A 16,271-nucleotide genomic window follows, 5' to 3' on the forward strand; every position below is an offset into this window, starting at 1 on the left:
GGCATTCCCACCTCTGGTGTGAGTCATGAGCCGATTTGCACCCTTATTCACTTTCAGAGGTGCAGTGTTGGCGTTTTATGCACATTGTATAAAGAGCATTTGATGTCACGAAACGCTCATCAATAACCGCGATTGATTCGTCGGGAACCCAAGCCTGGCACCGGAGAAATAGCGCAGCTGCTAATTGCCCAATTCATGGAATCTCGATTCACAACTGCACTGTATTCTTTTTTTTTTTTTTTTTGCGACGTTATACAGACGTTCGCGGCGCCGTGTAGTAATCGAGGCAGACCACGCACACGCACGCACGCACGCACGCACACGCGAACACGACAGGCGGCTGTGCAGCCTCGGCCGAAAACTGCGTCGTCATCATTAAGCTTAAACGTCTCCCGAACAGGCGTATATATATAATATAGGGAATGCCCCTACAATGGCATCCCGGTAGGATGACGCACAACACCAAGCGTGCAGTCTCGACACACTGCGCGTGCTCCTATATAGATACGTATAGCACGACGACCGCCCGGCCTCTACGGGGTGTCTGCACGCACTTGACCTTAATTGGTTGCGCCACGCGGTCGCCGCCGCCGCCGCCGCCGCCGCCTGTGTTACGCGGCCTTTCTTCCCCTCCTCTCTCTTCCCCCCCTCTCGCCTAGTTCACCGCCAACGTCTTTCACTACGCCGTGTGTGCTTTGCTTCTGCAGTTGGATATAGTTAAGGAGGTTGACCCGACCTCCTGAAGTCTCTGTTCTTTGATATTTTGTTCTGCTTCCTCTCGGTTCTCCCGAGTTGTTCTCGCTGATCGTTAAAAAAGAGGAAGAAAGGGAAAATGCGGGAAAGATGAAAGAAAGGGAGAGGGGACCCGGGCTTGATTGCGAGAGCGTGCCGCCACCGCGCCCACCACCATGCACGCGGCCCCATGCGACCGACCGACTGACCGACAGCGGCCCCCCGATCTCTCGCGCACGCGTCGTCGTCATCTTAATCTTCGTCGTCCTTCGGCATGCTTGCGAGCGCACATAGAAAGAAAAGAAATAGCGAGGGAGAGAGAGCAAGTTGGGCAGAGCGCGCGAACGGTGACAGCCGGGGCTCTTCGAACGGCCGCGCTGCTGCGCAGAAGGAGCGAGACAGAATGACAGGGGACAGCGAAAACAGCGGGTAAGAGGGAGGGAATCTATTGGGGATACGAGGAGTCAGGACCCGCCGTTTCTGGGGAATCGAAGGAGGAGGAGGAGGACGGAGAAAAAGGGAACAGCCCGTGGGGAGGAAAGTGGACGACGACGTGGGAGCGAAGGAGAGGAGAATAGAAAGGCTTTTCTCGCCCGTCGGCTGGATCGGCGCGCGCGGACCCCGGGGCCATGGTTGATGTACTTTCTTTGCCTGACCCGATCGAAGAGGGAGGTGCTGCTTGCGCGCGCGCGCGTTGTGTGTGTGTGTGCAAGGCGAGAAGGGGGGCAGAGGAATTGAGAAAGCGTTCGTCTAGCGTGTGTGTAATGTATTTGATGTGTTGATGCGCACGCGCATAAAAATGCTTGCGATCTCTAATGGAAGCACTATACATATATGGCATACGCATTTTCTACGAATGTGGAGATCACATCTGATTTCATGATAGGCAACAACTCAAGTTTAGTGTCACCGAACCCTCCGTTAGGCGAAATGCTCATCATTTATCGTACGACTGCGACAACTGCTTTTATCAAACCAGTTGTTTTCCGTTTACGAAACTTCGCTTCAACGTTTGGCGGCATACACGCGAGCAGTTCACCGGCGTTTGCAAGCTAGAAGGGGGGGATTGTTATGGTGGATTCGCTTGGTCGTTTCCGAGCACTCCGGCTAGCGTTTTTAAAGGACGCGTACACGACAGCAGCTAAGCTTTAGAGCGAGCTTAATGCGAGCTCAAGTGTCTCTAAGAAAGTCCCGTTAACGCTTTTTGACCCGATTATTTTCTTAGCACAGCTATCTTCCGCGACATATAGTAGCGCTTCCAGAGCTCTCTGAAGCGACGAGTCCAATACTCCATTAGCGTGCTTGAACCATATGCCCGAGCCCGTCGGTTCACCTGCCGTACGTTCAGCTAATGAACCTAGTCAGCCGATCGGTCGTTTTTATGCGTATGCAAAGGCAACATGGGAGCTACGATAGACGCCGTAGTGGTGGTCTGCGCGTTAATTTTGACCGGCTGAGTTTCCTTAACGCGCATGCACCCAAACTTCGGTATGCGTGAGCGTTTTTTGCATTCCGCCTTAATCGGAGCACGTGACCTCCGCGGTTGGTGACCGAACCCGCGACCTCGTGCTCGCCAGGGGAACGCCATAACATTGAGCCTCCGCTGTGGGCTATCGCGTGCACATTGCCTGCAGATTTTTTTTTCTACACAGCTATAAGTCTTAAGCAGGAGTGTGTTAATGATATGTACGCCGAACGTTTTAAACGTCATTGCTTTCGTTGTGCCGGTGCGATACTACATACTAACCGAAGCAGATAGTCGAAAGGGGGAATGAATAAGACCGAGGAGAGGAGCTCGGCAGATGTTTACTTGAGAAAAGCTGGCAGGAGAGGGCTCAGGAGCCGGAGTGATGGCGTCGAGAGAACGCGAAAGCCCGTTCGCTATACCGAGACAGGGGGCATAGCAACGACGCCGCTGTTTACTTGCGACATAGAGGCATAAAACGGCCAGTCCCCTCCCCTCCAGCCCCCTTCCTTTTTTTGTTTTGTATATTCTGTTATACAAGCTGTTTGCGAGACTTCGTGTCTCGTGAAGTAAGAGAGAGCATTTACTTCACCGACGATGTTTTGTTTTCTGGATTCGGAGTCGCCTTTACGTCCGCTTCGCTGCACGGCTCCAAAGTTACGCGGGAACGGGAAAGGCGAAAGTACAAAGACGATGAAAAAGAAGGTTGTCGAAAGAGACGGTTGTTTTGACTTTCTATCGCTACTTGCCAGTAAACAAAGATTATGATAAAAATGGCAGCGAGATGGAGAAGATATCCAATTCGGCTTAAAATCTTTATTCGCGTGTGGGATCACAACAAGATTTATATCTGCCATAAAGCGTTGCTGGCTGTGAAGGCAGTGGACAAAAACGGCAATTTTTAAAAATTGGATTTTGTACAATGTGATTGAAATTTCACAATAGCGGATGCATTTCATGAATCCAGTAATGACTTTTTTCCACACGTGTTGCAATATTTGTAAACAGGACTGGAAGAGCCGGTACTTATGGGCGAGCGCTTGTTTGTATTGAGGGGTAGGTGTAATAATGCGCGTTAAAATAACATATATATTTCGATAGCGTGTATAGTCTTGACATGCAATTCATGTTTATAATTTGGGCAGAATGCCTCTACTACTGTCTATCGACCGTAGGGCACCTAAGGAATGTATGTGTATTTGTGTAGTTCGTTGTCGTCGACTTAAAAGTGAATAAACTTTACTGAAGCAATTATCTGAGAGAGGAGGGACCCTTATTCTAGGGCTTTTTTTCGGAGAATGTGTCGGAAGGCAAGCGATTTCGATAAGGTATACTTGCAGACGTTCCTTCTAGTGCTAATTCATACAGGAGAGGGTATTAACCAACATAGGAACGCGTTTGTCTGACCTTTCTTCAGCGTGTACAAGGGGAAAAAAAAGAAAGACGTCTTGGAAGCATTTTAGAAAAGTACCTACATCACGTAGCGGCCGGAAATTAAACCTGCGGCCTCCTGCTCAGCAGCACAAATATAAGTATAGCCACAGCGTCTCCGCAGCGTGCTTGATTACTTGTCTTCTTTATATGGAGGGGGGAGAAGGGTGTAATCAATTTAGATAAAACAAGGTACTACAAGAAATTAATGTAACCGATGCATGCGGTGTGTACAGTGCCGGACACGGACATATCAAGAATGTCACTTTGTCACGCGATTGGACGAGACCTTTTTCACCACGTGACACCGCTGAAGCGGTCGCGTCTGTTCCGCGGCTGACAGCTCAGTTCTGCCGCAACGTGACCGATGAGTCGGATGGGCATTCGAAATTGCGTTGGCCTTCCACCACGCCCACTTCCCTCTTCGTTCACTTCCTCTACATCCACGGCTGAGTGGCTGACTGAGGCCACCACCTGTATGGAGCTAGTTTACCTGGCGGAATCCATCGGGAAGGCATTGGAGAATAAGCACCAGCGAGGCCATGCACTGAGAGGACTTTGATATTATTATTATTATTATTATTATTATTATTATTATTATTATTATTATTATTATTATTATTATTATTATTATTATTATTATTATTATTATTATTATTATAAAGTGTCTCCTCATCCGTTGTTGCTTTTGGGACGCGGACACGTCGAAAGCCGTATGAAAGCTGGAGAGTTCTCCGTGGCGAAATGACGCCCTTTAAGAACCCGATATGTCCATCCGCAGTAGTGGCAGCGTTCTGCTAGCTGAGCACGAGGTCGGAGGTTTCATTCATCCTCTTACTTAATTTTTATCGAGGCGAAATGCAAAAGCGTTCGCGTGCGTGCGTGCGTGCGTGCGTGCGTGCGTGCGTGCGTGCGTGCGTGTTTAAGGAACCATATAGTTGGTCGAAATAATCCGGAGAGCTTCCATGCGGCTTTTAAATGCGCAACATTTCTTGGCGAACATTTGCTACTTTGACAGTATCTATCTATCTATCTATCTATCTATCTATCTATCTATCTATCTATCTATCTATCTATCTATCTATCTATCTAGCCGCCTACGACTTTGTGCTCTGATGGTCGCTTCGTTAACTTGGTATCTACCAAAATTAGCATAATATGATAACAGTATATGACGAACATAAATGATATAACATGAATGTCATGACATGCGTGTCATGTAGGTCATGAAACAGCCGCCTACATCTTGGTGCTCTCATGGTCGTTTCGTTAATTTGGCAGGTACCAAATCTGACATATTATGACAGGAGTGTATGACTAACATATGTGATAGGTCATGACATAAATGTCATGACAGGCGTGTCATGTAGGCCGTGACAATGACCCAGCAAAAAATATTAACACTCAACAACCACTCAACTGGGTTTGGACATGGTTACTAAGTGAAGGAAACACTAAAGGATTCTGGTAGAAGTCCTAGTCATGACCATGACTCGGCAAAAATTACAATGACTCAGCGAAAAAAGATTATACCACTCAAAAACCACTGAGGTATGTTCTGACGTGGGTACTAAGTGAAGTAAACACTAAAGGATGGTGGTAGGGCATAGTCATGAGCATGACTCAGCAAAAACGACAATGACTCGTGCGAAAAATGATTAACACTCAAAAACCACTGAAATCGGTTCGGACGTGGTACTAAGTGAAGGAAAAGTCATAGTCATGAGCATGACTAAGGCTTTCGCCTTAAGGTCTCTTAGGTGTAGCTAAAGGGACTCCTGAGGACTCATGATATGAATGTCATGGCATGCTTGTCATGTAGGTCACGAAAGAGCCGCCTACGTTTTGGTGTTCTCATGGTCGTTTCGTTAACTTGGTAGGCTCCTCGCACACTGCTTTGCATAACATCGATTCCCACAGGGCGTGGGATCTGCCGGCTTTTTTTAGACAGTGGTGGAACTGCAAATGAGCCGATTGCGCCAAATTGCGCCGGAAGCTGTCCTAGCTCTGCGCCATCCTGTACCAAATCGGCATTTTATCAGAAAGTTGCGCCGAGCCTGCGCCAAAGTAAGCACAAGAGCGAAGGCCTCGGGCAGCATCATCGTTCCGTTGATGCTGCCTCGCTGGCAAAACTGAAACCTAAACTTATAAAAGCGCTCTGTCGTCGTCGTCATCGTCATCATCATCATCCTGGAAGTCAGTGGAGCAGCCGTAGCCGACGGATATAGCCGATGTCGTCGTCAACAAATAATTTGCATAGCAGGGGGACTTCTCTTGCAGCCCTGCACGATCGGAAGATTCCATGGTTGTAAATTAAACAGTTTTCACGTGATCCAAGGCACAATTATACAGGAGGGATTTGGCTCGTTATAGCTGTAAAGAAAACCGTCTTAACTGTAACTTCAGTTTAGTAGCGCACGTCCGAGGGCGTCGTCTCGCTTACATGCTCTTATTCCACGATCTTTATTTAGTGTTTTATTTTTCTTTCTTGCTCACTCGAAGCGCCGCAAACGCCAGTTGCAAGTCGAAATGGTAGAGGCAGCCTTGTACTGCGTTAGGCGCACTGGGCCAGTCATCCAATTATAGAGACTGTAGTACCGTAATCTTTACTTCAAATGCCTCATTGTGCGCATAAAACCGGCTTCCTTATATTTATTAACTATTTCAGTTTAAAGTAAGACCATCTGGTGTATAGACGAACGTTCACCACTGCGCCAAAATGCTTTTCGCTGCGCCACGATGTGCGCCAAAAGGTCAAATGTCTGTTGCGCCACTGCTTTTATCATAACCCCCTGTGTTACATTGAGATGGTAAACAAGATCAATCAGTCAGTCAATAAATTGGTCAGTCAAATCATCAGAACCCGACGAAGTGTAGGTTGACTGCGCATGCAGAATGCTATGGCGGTGAATATATTAATAACAGTCCAGACTGTATCGATTAATTAATACTACCTGCTTCGGTTAGAAGACAGACAGAGTGCGATAATTTAATGGAAGATAAAGATGACAGCCCTGCTACATGCAGCTGGGCTTGCTACTTCAGATAGAGGCGATATAGAAATTATACGACGAGTACATGAAAAAATAATAAACAAAATAAAATATTATTTAAAAAAAAACAAGGTAGAAAGCAATCAAACCCGGATGTTCAAACGTCGAAGAGTGTCTCGCGTACAACTTCAGTGGTCAGTATATGTGTCAGCTGTTTCCCGTTCGAGAAACGACGCTGTTCCCACGGTCGACGCGGGTCCTGGTCCTGTTGATATAGGCAGGGCTGCCGTTTAGGCCCCTGGGCCAATGCTAACAAACCTGTATTCGATCGATTATATAAATAGATTGCACCGACGACGTCGCGGTCGCTATGTTGGAGCGGTACTGTAGTGTGCAGTACGGCGAAAAGCTGCGCGCTAATGCACACCGCGCGCTTCTCCAGTGTATTTATCTCTGTGTTGTCGAAGCCGGAAACTGGTGCTGCGGTATCGGCTTCACTGAGACACGTGCAAGGTGTATTTATATATCTATAGGTGTGTTGTCGACGCCCTTCCCTGTCTTAATATAGTTTAAAAAGTTCGCACTTTAGGCCGAAGGGCGAAGTGTTCACAGCGATAGTGAGGTATCGGTATAATTAGGTATTAGTTTAATAAGCCGGAAGTCTTTGGGTGTGTTGAAACAGGTCCGTGTAGAATAAGAGGTAAACATTCGGCAGATATCTGCCTGGTTGGGGACAAGTGAATTAAGGAGAAGGAGAACTCCAACCAAAAATTCTTTAAAAATGCCGAATTCTTCGGAGCTCGACCGGCTCCTCCTTCAGGGATGAGATGTGAGGCGTGTAGCAGTGATTATATGCCTTTTTAACGCTTTGACAGGCGCGCAGACGCTGTGGAAAGGCGCCCGTGAAAGCGTCTTGCAAACTCACCGGCTAAAATTCGTAAATTGCAATATGCGTCGCAAAGTAATTAACTAAGCAGATAATTAGGGGATTTCTGCTAATTAGTCGTATATGTATTTCGATTTCTCGTGATTGTAAGGTCCACCTCATCGAATAATACAGCTCAAGCACAAGAATTATGCAATCTGCCACCGGTGATTAAAAAAAAAAAAAAGATCCGTGAAACTAAATGTGATCACCCCGTATAACAGCTAGAAGGCATCCAGTCGTGTTCGTCAAGGCACAACAAAAACATGCAGTTTAAACTACGACATTACAAACTAACTATTCGTGAGAAAACGTGCGCTCGACGAGGTTTGCGCCTGCCCCTTTAAGGCAGGCCAGGAGGGACGATGTTCACGTTTTATTTATTTATTTATTTATTTATTTATTTATTTATTTATTTATTTATTTATTTATTTATTTATTTATTTATTTATTTATTTAAAGCTCTGTATACAACTGCTTAACAGCGCGGCGACGCTTTGCAAGCGCGGTGATTTTGCATTTTGACCCTGCCGTCACGTCCTCTCATTAATTCTTGATGCGCGGCGCAATATTGAAATTTAAACGCCCTATCTTTTTCTGCACGCGCTTAAAAAAAAATCAAGTGAGAACAACTTCTCTACGCAGCAATGTGCATTGTCGCATCCTTGAGAGCTTGCGTACTCTCGTGGAATATATGCCATGGCTCAGATTATGCCGAAGGCTTGGGGTATTATACCTGAGCTTGCACAGCATGCCCAGCGATTGAAGAAACTCGATAATCGGAGCGCATGGCGGCCGGCGCTTTTTTGCACCACCGGTGAACGTTGGCTGGTCGCTGGTGGGTCAAATGCTGTCACAATGCGTTACAAAGGCCTGCCTTTGCTTTCATCGTATACCATAATGCATCAGCTCGGTGGCCCCGGCGCTCACCGGTGGTGCAAGAAGCGCCGGCCGCCATGCGCTCCGAGTATCGAGTTTTTTTTTTTCAATCGCTGGGCACTGTACACTCGTCGCTGACCCAATACCACTGCTCGGCTTCATATTGAGATATATGCTGCAGTGCGGCAACAGCTGCGGTCAATACCGTGTCGATAACTGGACTCTTCTCCCTTCGAAAGGTCTGTCCCGTACGCATATATAGTAGTATGTATAGACGCAGGAGCATGTGACAAATCACGACGCGACCTCCGCTTCGACTTTTGCTTCTTTTTTGCTTTATCTCCCGTGATCATTTCGCTGGCCGTTGTTTGTAGCTCGATAACGCGCGCGCACAACGCAGCTGAACCGATGTGTGCGTTGCTTTCTCCACCTTCTCGTTCGAAATTTCGTTTATCGTTCTGAAGGCTTACTCTCTTGCCACATGATTATATCCTTCCGCATCGACCGTGCCCACGTCTCGCGGAGTCAAACGGTAACGGTTAAAATGTACACTTGTTGAAACGTTAATTATCGATTCGAGCGCTATTCACAGGCTTCACGGTCGGCATGTTCGACACGTACAAAGAGTGAGAGAAAGAAAAGAAAAATAAGTCGCTCGTTTAGGCGAGCAACGAAGCATTGCACAGCTGTCGTAAGTCGTAACAGTCGTATAACAGCGAAAAGAATTCACGGGCTATTAACTCATACACATGCAATAACCAGTGCGATGGGCCCACCCCGAAGTTTTTTTAACGAGGAATCGCCGACACGGACGTCGACGAACATCGACTGCATGACGAGCCATATATACGCGACTATACTAGCTGACTTTAAAAATGTCTCATAAATGCTGTGACTGCGCAACGCGTAACTAATTTCTGGGCTCAAGTGTCACCCTCCGGGTATTTAAAAATTAACAAATAGAAGGGAAAAAAATGTTTGGCTCAATCAAACGTAAAGGCCACCAAGTTAGCCGTAGGGGTTGCCATCAACGCAAGCACACCTCTGCTCACCCAAACAGAAAGCTGCGCGCAACGCATTAGGAGCTGATCAGCGTGCGCAGAAGACAGCGAGAGATATCAGGCTCTTAGGAACGCACCCTGGCGAAGAAATCGCTTCCACTCCCTGGGCTTCGTATTCCGATTTAATCTAAGCCCGATCATAGCTGCTTCTGATAGTGTGTCACTGCCGATTCGTAAAGCGTCACAAACAGGGCCGATAGGCAAACGGCACTACGCGTGTATTTCACTGAATAACCAATTCTTGCGCCGGCAGTGGATCCCTCCCTCATCAGTCGTAATAGTTTGTTTCCTGTTATAGAACAATGCAGCGCAGCTTCGTATTCGCGATCAAGAACCAACCATAGCCTACAACGTGCAACCTTCAATTGTTCGCCAATGTGCGAGCAGCATGACGATCCCGCGCCAAGTGCGTTACACAAGCACAAGTAAGATCCTTTGGGACAGAACGGATGGAAGCGGTTATTACTGCCTTACTTTCTATAGTACAAAATGTTCCGGAGTACTTCGAGTATCTGTCTGTGAGAGATAAGCATCACGCCGCCACAGCGAATGGGGCCAGAATGATAACGTTTCTATTGCTATTGTTTCTAGCCACGGCGAGCTTTTTTTTCGTTCTTTCGTTTCTTGTCTTGTATTCTGTCGCGCGCGGTGTCCGCCAATCCTCGTAATAGCTCGTTTCAGTGATACGGTCTGCATTGCTCGCACCGTATAAGAATGTCTCGTCGCTGACATTGTGGATATATACCTTGCCCATTGGAGGTGTGACTTTTGAGAAGAGGCGTGAAATTTTGCACAGCTGTCCCATAGGAACACACCGCTCACGGTACGTGTTGACCCCTTCGTATACTGTACGTAGCCGCAGAATATAAGCTTTCGGGCCGCGGGAAAGAAAATTAAATTTTCTGGGGCATGTCTGAAATTGAAAGGTCAGTCGGGGGTTCGCGCACATATCGTTAGAGTGCGCACTTCACTCGCCGCTTCTGCACGCGTGATTTGCCTTGCCTGCGAGGCAAGTTCTTTCATTTACTCCTTTTTTTTTTTTTTTTTTCCTTGCTGTGCGATGTATAGTCAGTGAAATTTTGCTGGTGATAGAATAAACCTTGCCTGGGGGGCTTCGTTCTAGCTTCTTTTATTAATTTTTTTTTATCGAAACAGTTCACAAACTTATTCTGAATGGCGTTGCGCCTCCGCCCACTGAAAATAACTTGTTTGGTTTTCCTCAGACGTTAGGAGGGCCTTTTTTTTTTTTTTTTCAAGAAAGGTCAAGTGAAATATTGTTCGGGACGTATTCCCACAGTGCGCTCTATGCGAGCTGCATAAACTGTTCTTTCTTTCTTTCTTTCTTTCTTTCTTTTTTTTTTTTTTTTTTTTTGACTGAAGGAGAAAAAGAGATCAGTGAAACCTTTGATTTGTCCTTTCCGAGGCCGTGGAAGATCGGTCAGTTTGGAGAACTTGGATCGGTGAGTCTTACTCAATTCAATGTACGGCTGACCTCGATGAAAGTCGGCCTTCGCGCGGGATCAAGCCGTGCCAGATGAAACCTTTGAAGCGATCCGGCGTTAGCCCCGGCTGCGATGGTGCGCCTCTTGGCGTCTAGCTTGCTGACAAGTGCCTTTCGCGCTGCCTTACGTCCATATATATCTCGATTACGAAGAATAGCGTGTGCGGGAAACGTATAACAGGGTAATGCAGATAGAAAGGTCAGAGTTTATCTTGCCTGGACCTGAAGATAGCCCACATAGCGGTACGCAGTGGCTTTTCAAGTCCGTTCTTATTGCCGGCTGATCCGTTACGACTACTTGCGCTGCTGAGCACGAGGTTGAGGGTTTGATCCCCGTCGCGGCGGCAACCACATAGCGATGGGGACAGAATGAAAAAAGAAAAAAAAAAGTTTCTGTATCGGGTGCACGTCAAAGAACCTCTGGTAGTCAAAATAATCCGGAGTCCTTTACTGTGGCCTACCTCATAACCAGATCGTGGTGTTTGGCGCATAATACACCAGAATATATTTTTTATTGTTACAAACCTGAAATGTTTTCTCTCTCTCTTTCTTTCTTTTATTTCTTTTCTTTTTTTTCAAGCACCACTGTTACGTACAAAAATCAGCGTCTCCACGTATGCCTCTGGAGCAAAAGACCACGGCATCAGCATTAATTTCTCACATTTATTTCTGACAATAGAGAGGAAAAAAAAAACCAGTGTGACGTGTTATAGACGTATACAACTTAATTAGTATAGTAATTAGTAATTCGTTTGCCGAACTACTCACAGCCGAAACTTCGCCCCAACAAAACAAAAATGAAACTGTGAGCTTTACGTTATAATTTTCCCGCTTGAGGCGTCGAACTCAGCGTGGCGCATGTGATACGTTGGGCATTACGAAGTTGTCTGTCGTCAAGCATAGACTATACTGCGTACTAAAAAAAAAAATGGCACCACCTGCCTAGCAAATTTCGAGAATTTTTTTTCTTGCCCCCAAAATACGAGAGAATATATGTGAAATCCACGACGTCGCACACTGTCGATGCTGGCGCCTGGTTTCGGCGCGGTGTTTAACAAAAATATATATCTAATCATAGTTTGGTCTTCATTTTCGTAAGGGATAATAAACCTTTTGGCGTCAAGTGAATGAGAGCTGTAAGAGTTACGAAATAATTTTACTGCGCAATCTAAACTTAATTACCGTTGCTCATTGGCGTCCCATTAAAGCAGTTGCATTGATTGATTAATAAGCGTTGCTTTTGTACACACAGTTCATATACGGCCTATTTGGGTATCGGACGCGAAACCGTGCGTTTGTCTGGCCTGTGACGCGCACACCGAGCGAGAATGCATTTGTGAGCTCTTATCGGGCTTGCTTTGCACAGGCGTCGGAAATCGTTCACGCAATCGCCTCGCAATGCCTACGGGCGAGGCGGGAATGTGCGGGGTGGACTGTTTTGCGGGCGTGTAACAAAGATTGCAGCAGCGTGTCATACGGTTCTTGCGCTATCGCGGTGAAGTGGAGTGTAACGCGTAGCCTATCTTATACTCTGTTACATGCGCTTTTCAAGCCATCGAGGACCTTACTAGATTTATTCTTTTTTTTTTCTTTTTCTCTTTTTAAGTATGGTTCTTCATCTCTAAGCTATGAGTGGACCCGTAGGTTACGTGCTTTAATTGCACTTTACCTCTGTCGCCATCGTCATCCATCTTGTTCCCTCTTGTTCCCCCTACGCAAAGTATAACCGGCTAGAGGAATGTGTCTATAGATGAAGGCCGACCTCTATTTTATTTCATTTTATTGCTTTAAAGGGACTATAGTGCACCAAGTTGGGCTAGTTGGTTGACGTTCATATTGGGAAAAATTTAACTGCGCTATAGAAACAGGGACAAAGGAGGACGAAAAAGACAACACGTGCGCAGACTCACAACTAACTTTTAATGGTTGAAAGATGACATATATACAGTGAGGATAACAAAACAACATGATCTGATTGGCAAGACATGGTCACATGTCACGTGTTGTCTTTTTCGTCCTCTATTCCTGTTTCTAGCGTAGTTAAAATCTTTCCAATATTAAAGGGACACTAAAGGTAAATATTAAGTCGAGCTAGATTGAAAGATTAGACTTCTGTCGTAACGAATTGTTCATTCGTAACGAAAACAGAGCATTTGTAATCGAGAAAATGACAAAAATAGAAAATCGAAGTGGGCGTCATCTGCTGTCGACTATGGTACTTGTCGTGTGTGGCGCGTCAGCACCTCTGATTCACAGGGAGTGGTCGCGACCAAAGGCTTTGCCGCTACCCGCCACTGCGAGCGGCATCGCTTTTTCGCTGTTTGCAACGGCCGAGGGGCAACATGGCGAGCCTGCCGGCTCCGGCAGCGGAGGTTCAAGGGACCGCATCTGATCCCAAGCAGAGCCACGGAGGGACTCCGCAAGTTGAAGGCCTACACCCGCCAAGCAGTACGCTTCGTACATAGAGCTAAATGAAGAGTCTACAAAAGACGTAACAACGGCATAGAGGGCGGACATGTGGTGATGACGTCAAGTCCTTCGCTTTGGCACGGGCGATTCAAATTGAGAAGCAGCAGCGGGAACTTCAACGGCCATTTCTTAGGCAAGAAATTGATATACTGGCATCATACAGAAAATGACGATAGACTTCTAGACGATCATACTCTGTCGATCTAGCTTGACTTAATACTTTCCTTTAGTGTCCCTTGAAAGACCGCTGATACAAAGGATATTACATAAAGTGGTGTGTACAGAGGTCAACACACATCTCTAGAACGCGCGAATCATGTTTGCAGGACTGCGCTGGCGAATCTGATGACGACATGTGGCACAAAATCAGCTGTATGTGAGCTTGCGTGACTAAATTTACAGTTTCCATTGATTTTTCTCGACCTGGTGGTCGGCTTAAGCTTTCGTGGCTGCTTTGGCCCTCGCCAGTGTGTTCTAGACATGTGTGTTGACCTCTGCGTCACATATTACGTTATGTCCTTGCTAGCGTCGTGTCTTCATGTCATTGTTATCATATTAAACTTTTCTCTATCTCTCCTATACACAGTCATGCTGCAATCATAACCGGACGCAGTTATGCATTATTGCAGAAGACCAAGAGAACTGCATGCGCTTGTAAATGCAGTCAAGCGTTGATATAACCGAGCGTGCTTCAGTAATCTGTATTGTGAGAACTTTAACACAGCTCTGGCAAAGCCCAGACGCGCACACTTTTGTCTGTAATGCTGGAGCGTTTCGCTGCAGATCAAAGGGCAGTACCACAGCATCTGCGAAAGTTGAGCTACCGCGCTCCATATACTATGCGTCTTCGGTTTCACAACGTGACTGCTGTCCGCGCGTATTGGGCAGTTTTAGCGTAGCGCTGCTGCTTAACCGTTATAACGTTTTAGCCACGCGCTCGCTTTCTGCGTCAACTGTAAACACTGTCGTCTATCAGACCATGCTTGCAGTGCAAAAGAGAGAGAGAGAGGGAAAAAAACGTTTGTGTTGCTTCGCAATGCATTGATGAAGCGCCCGATTGTGTACTTCGTGTGCAAGATGCCCACGTGTTAGGTTTAGGCACCTAAGAAAATAATTCCGGCCGAAGTTAATTTCTTAGGTTGCATGTATAGTGTAGTGTAGTACATGTATAGTATAGAAGTTTAGAAGTAGAATATTGTATGTAGTATAGAAACATGGTGTATTAAGTAAGGAATGCTAACTTGCAGCCACCCAGTGGTGTATCTTCTAGGAGCCCTTTAACGTACGCACATTATCAAGAAAGAAAAAAAAAGAAAAGGAGAGAAAGAAAGAAATAGCGTCTTAATCAATTTTCAAAATGTGCTGGGCATTTACTTATCGCTCTCGCACACCGCTTTCTTTTCTTTTTTCTAGTCTTTTGTTGTTTTTTTCTTACTTTTGAGTAGCCATTATAGAAACGACAATGAACGACGCATTTAGAGGATGCCATTTCGCTTACGCGAAAGCGATTTTTCAGCTGCTGCTTTTATTGAATTCCAGTACGACCGTGTATACGCTCTCTGACCGTGGTGGTGCGTCGTACGTTTTTGTTGGAGTCGATCGACGCCGTCGTTTTCGCGACGAAGGCAGGCAGTGCGTAGAAAGGAGTCGGTGTTCGCGCAATGTGCGCGGCGTGTGTATATATTGAACGCGCTGTTAATCGATCCGCGTGGAGCGACCGCGGTCAGTCAGTGGTTTTCCCTTTTGCGCGCACTGGTCACCGTGGCGCCAGCAGTAAACAGGAGAGCCCCGGATGTCGGCAAACGCGCACCGCCCCCGAAGGTCTCTGCGCAGCGCGTGGAAGGTGGCGCGAAGGTTGCAACGGCACCGATATGAATGTAGAATTTAATGGACACTATTATTATGACGACATTTTGCAGTGTAATAGGCAGTGGTCAAGGATTGACCAAGAAACTCCGGTACGCCAAGGAAAACTAGCACCACACACACACACACACACACACACACACACACACACACACACACACACACACACACGCACACGCACACACACACACACACATATATATATATATATATATATATATATATATATATATATATGGGCAGTGCGTTGAAAACTAAAATAAGAAAGGCCTGAAAGTCCGCATTGTGCACAGAAAAAGAAAGTACGAAAAAAAGAAAAAGAAACTACCACTGCCATGGCTTTCTGGCTATGACGTTCTTCGCTGAGCACGAGGTCGAGGGTTCGATTTCCGGCCACGGCAGCCGCTTTTAGGATGGCGCATAGTAATGCAAAAATACGCGTACACCGCATGATTTCGGGGTACGTTAATGGACCATATAGGTTGTCGAAATTACTCCGAAGCCGGCGCCTACTCGTATATATACGGCTGTCCTGTGTTGCTTTCGGGCGGAGAACACCGTCTTTGTCATTCAGCGTGGGCATAGGGACACCCTGTATTCGGTATGTGGTAAACGCGGTGCGGCGCATTTAGCGACGAGCGATGAAAGACGCGTGTTTCGCCACCCGTGCATGCTGTGTCTCCACGCCGCAGCTCCGGCTGCACGCCCAGTGCTCACTCTTTTTCTGTTCCCCCTTTCCCTTACCCCCAGTGTGGGGTAGCTAACCGGACGCTCGTCTGGTTGACCTCCCTACCTTTCCTCTCCTTGCTCTCTCTCTCTAAACTCGTGCATATCCCAAGTTTATTCACTAACGATATCACTTCTATACATAAAAGGGCATTCATTATTGTTAATACACGAGGAGATCCAAAGCCATAGGAAATGTCACGGGGACATCCCCATGAAAGAA

At 46.5% G+C, this 16,271-nt stretch overlaps 1 protein-coding gene across 11 annotated transcripts in view; it reads left to right on the top strand.

Moving 5' to 3' along the window:
* Positions 1 to 16,271, top strand: part of LOC119441987 (phospholipid-transporting ATPase ID) — a 161,489-nt gene that overhangs the window by 25,259 nt on the left and 119,959 nt on the right. Inside the window, exon 1 of one of the 11 annotated variants that reach the window (XM_049661785.1) lies at positions 10,288 to 10,309. The exons of 9 other annotated variants lie outside the window; for them this stretch is intronic. The gene's annotated coding sequence lies outside the window, so the exon portion shown is untranslated. Of the gene's footprint in view, positions 1 to 10,287; positions 10,310 to 16,271 lie in introns of those variants that run through there. One more of the 11 variants, XM_049661779.1, reaches the window with a different exon arrangement.

Source organism: Dermacentor silvarum, chromosome 2, assembly GCF_013339745.2.
Source record: "Dermacentor silvarum isolate Dsil-2018 chromosome 2, BIME_Dsil_1.4, whole genome shotgun sequence".
In the NCBI taxonomy this organism is placed as follows: domain Eukaryota; kingdom Metazoa; phylum Arthropoda; class Arachnida; order Ixodida; family Ixodidae; genus Dermacentor; species Dermacentor silvarum.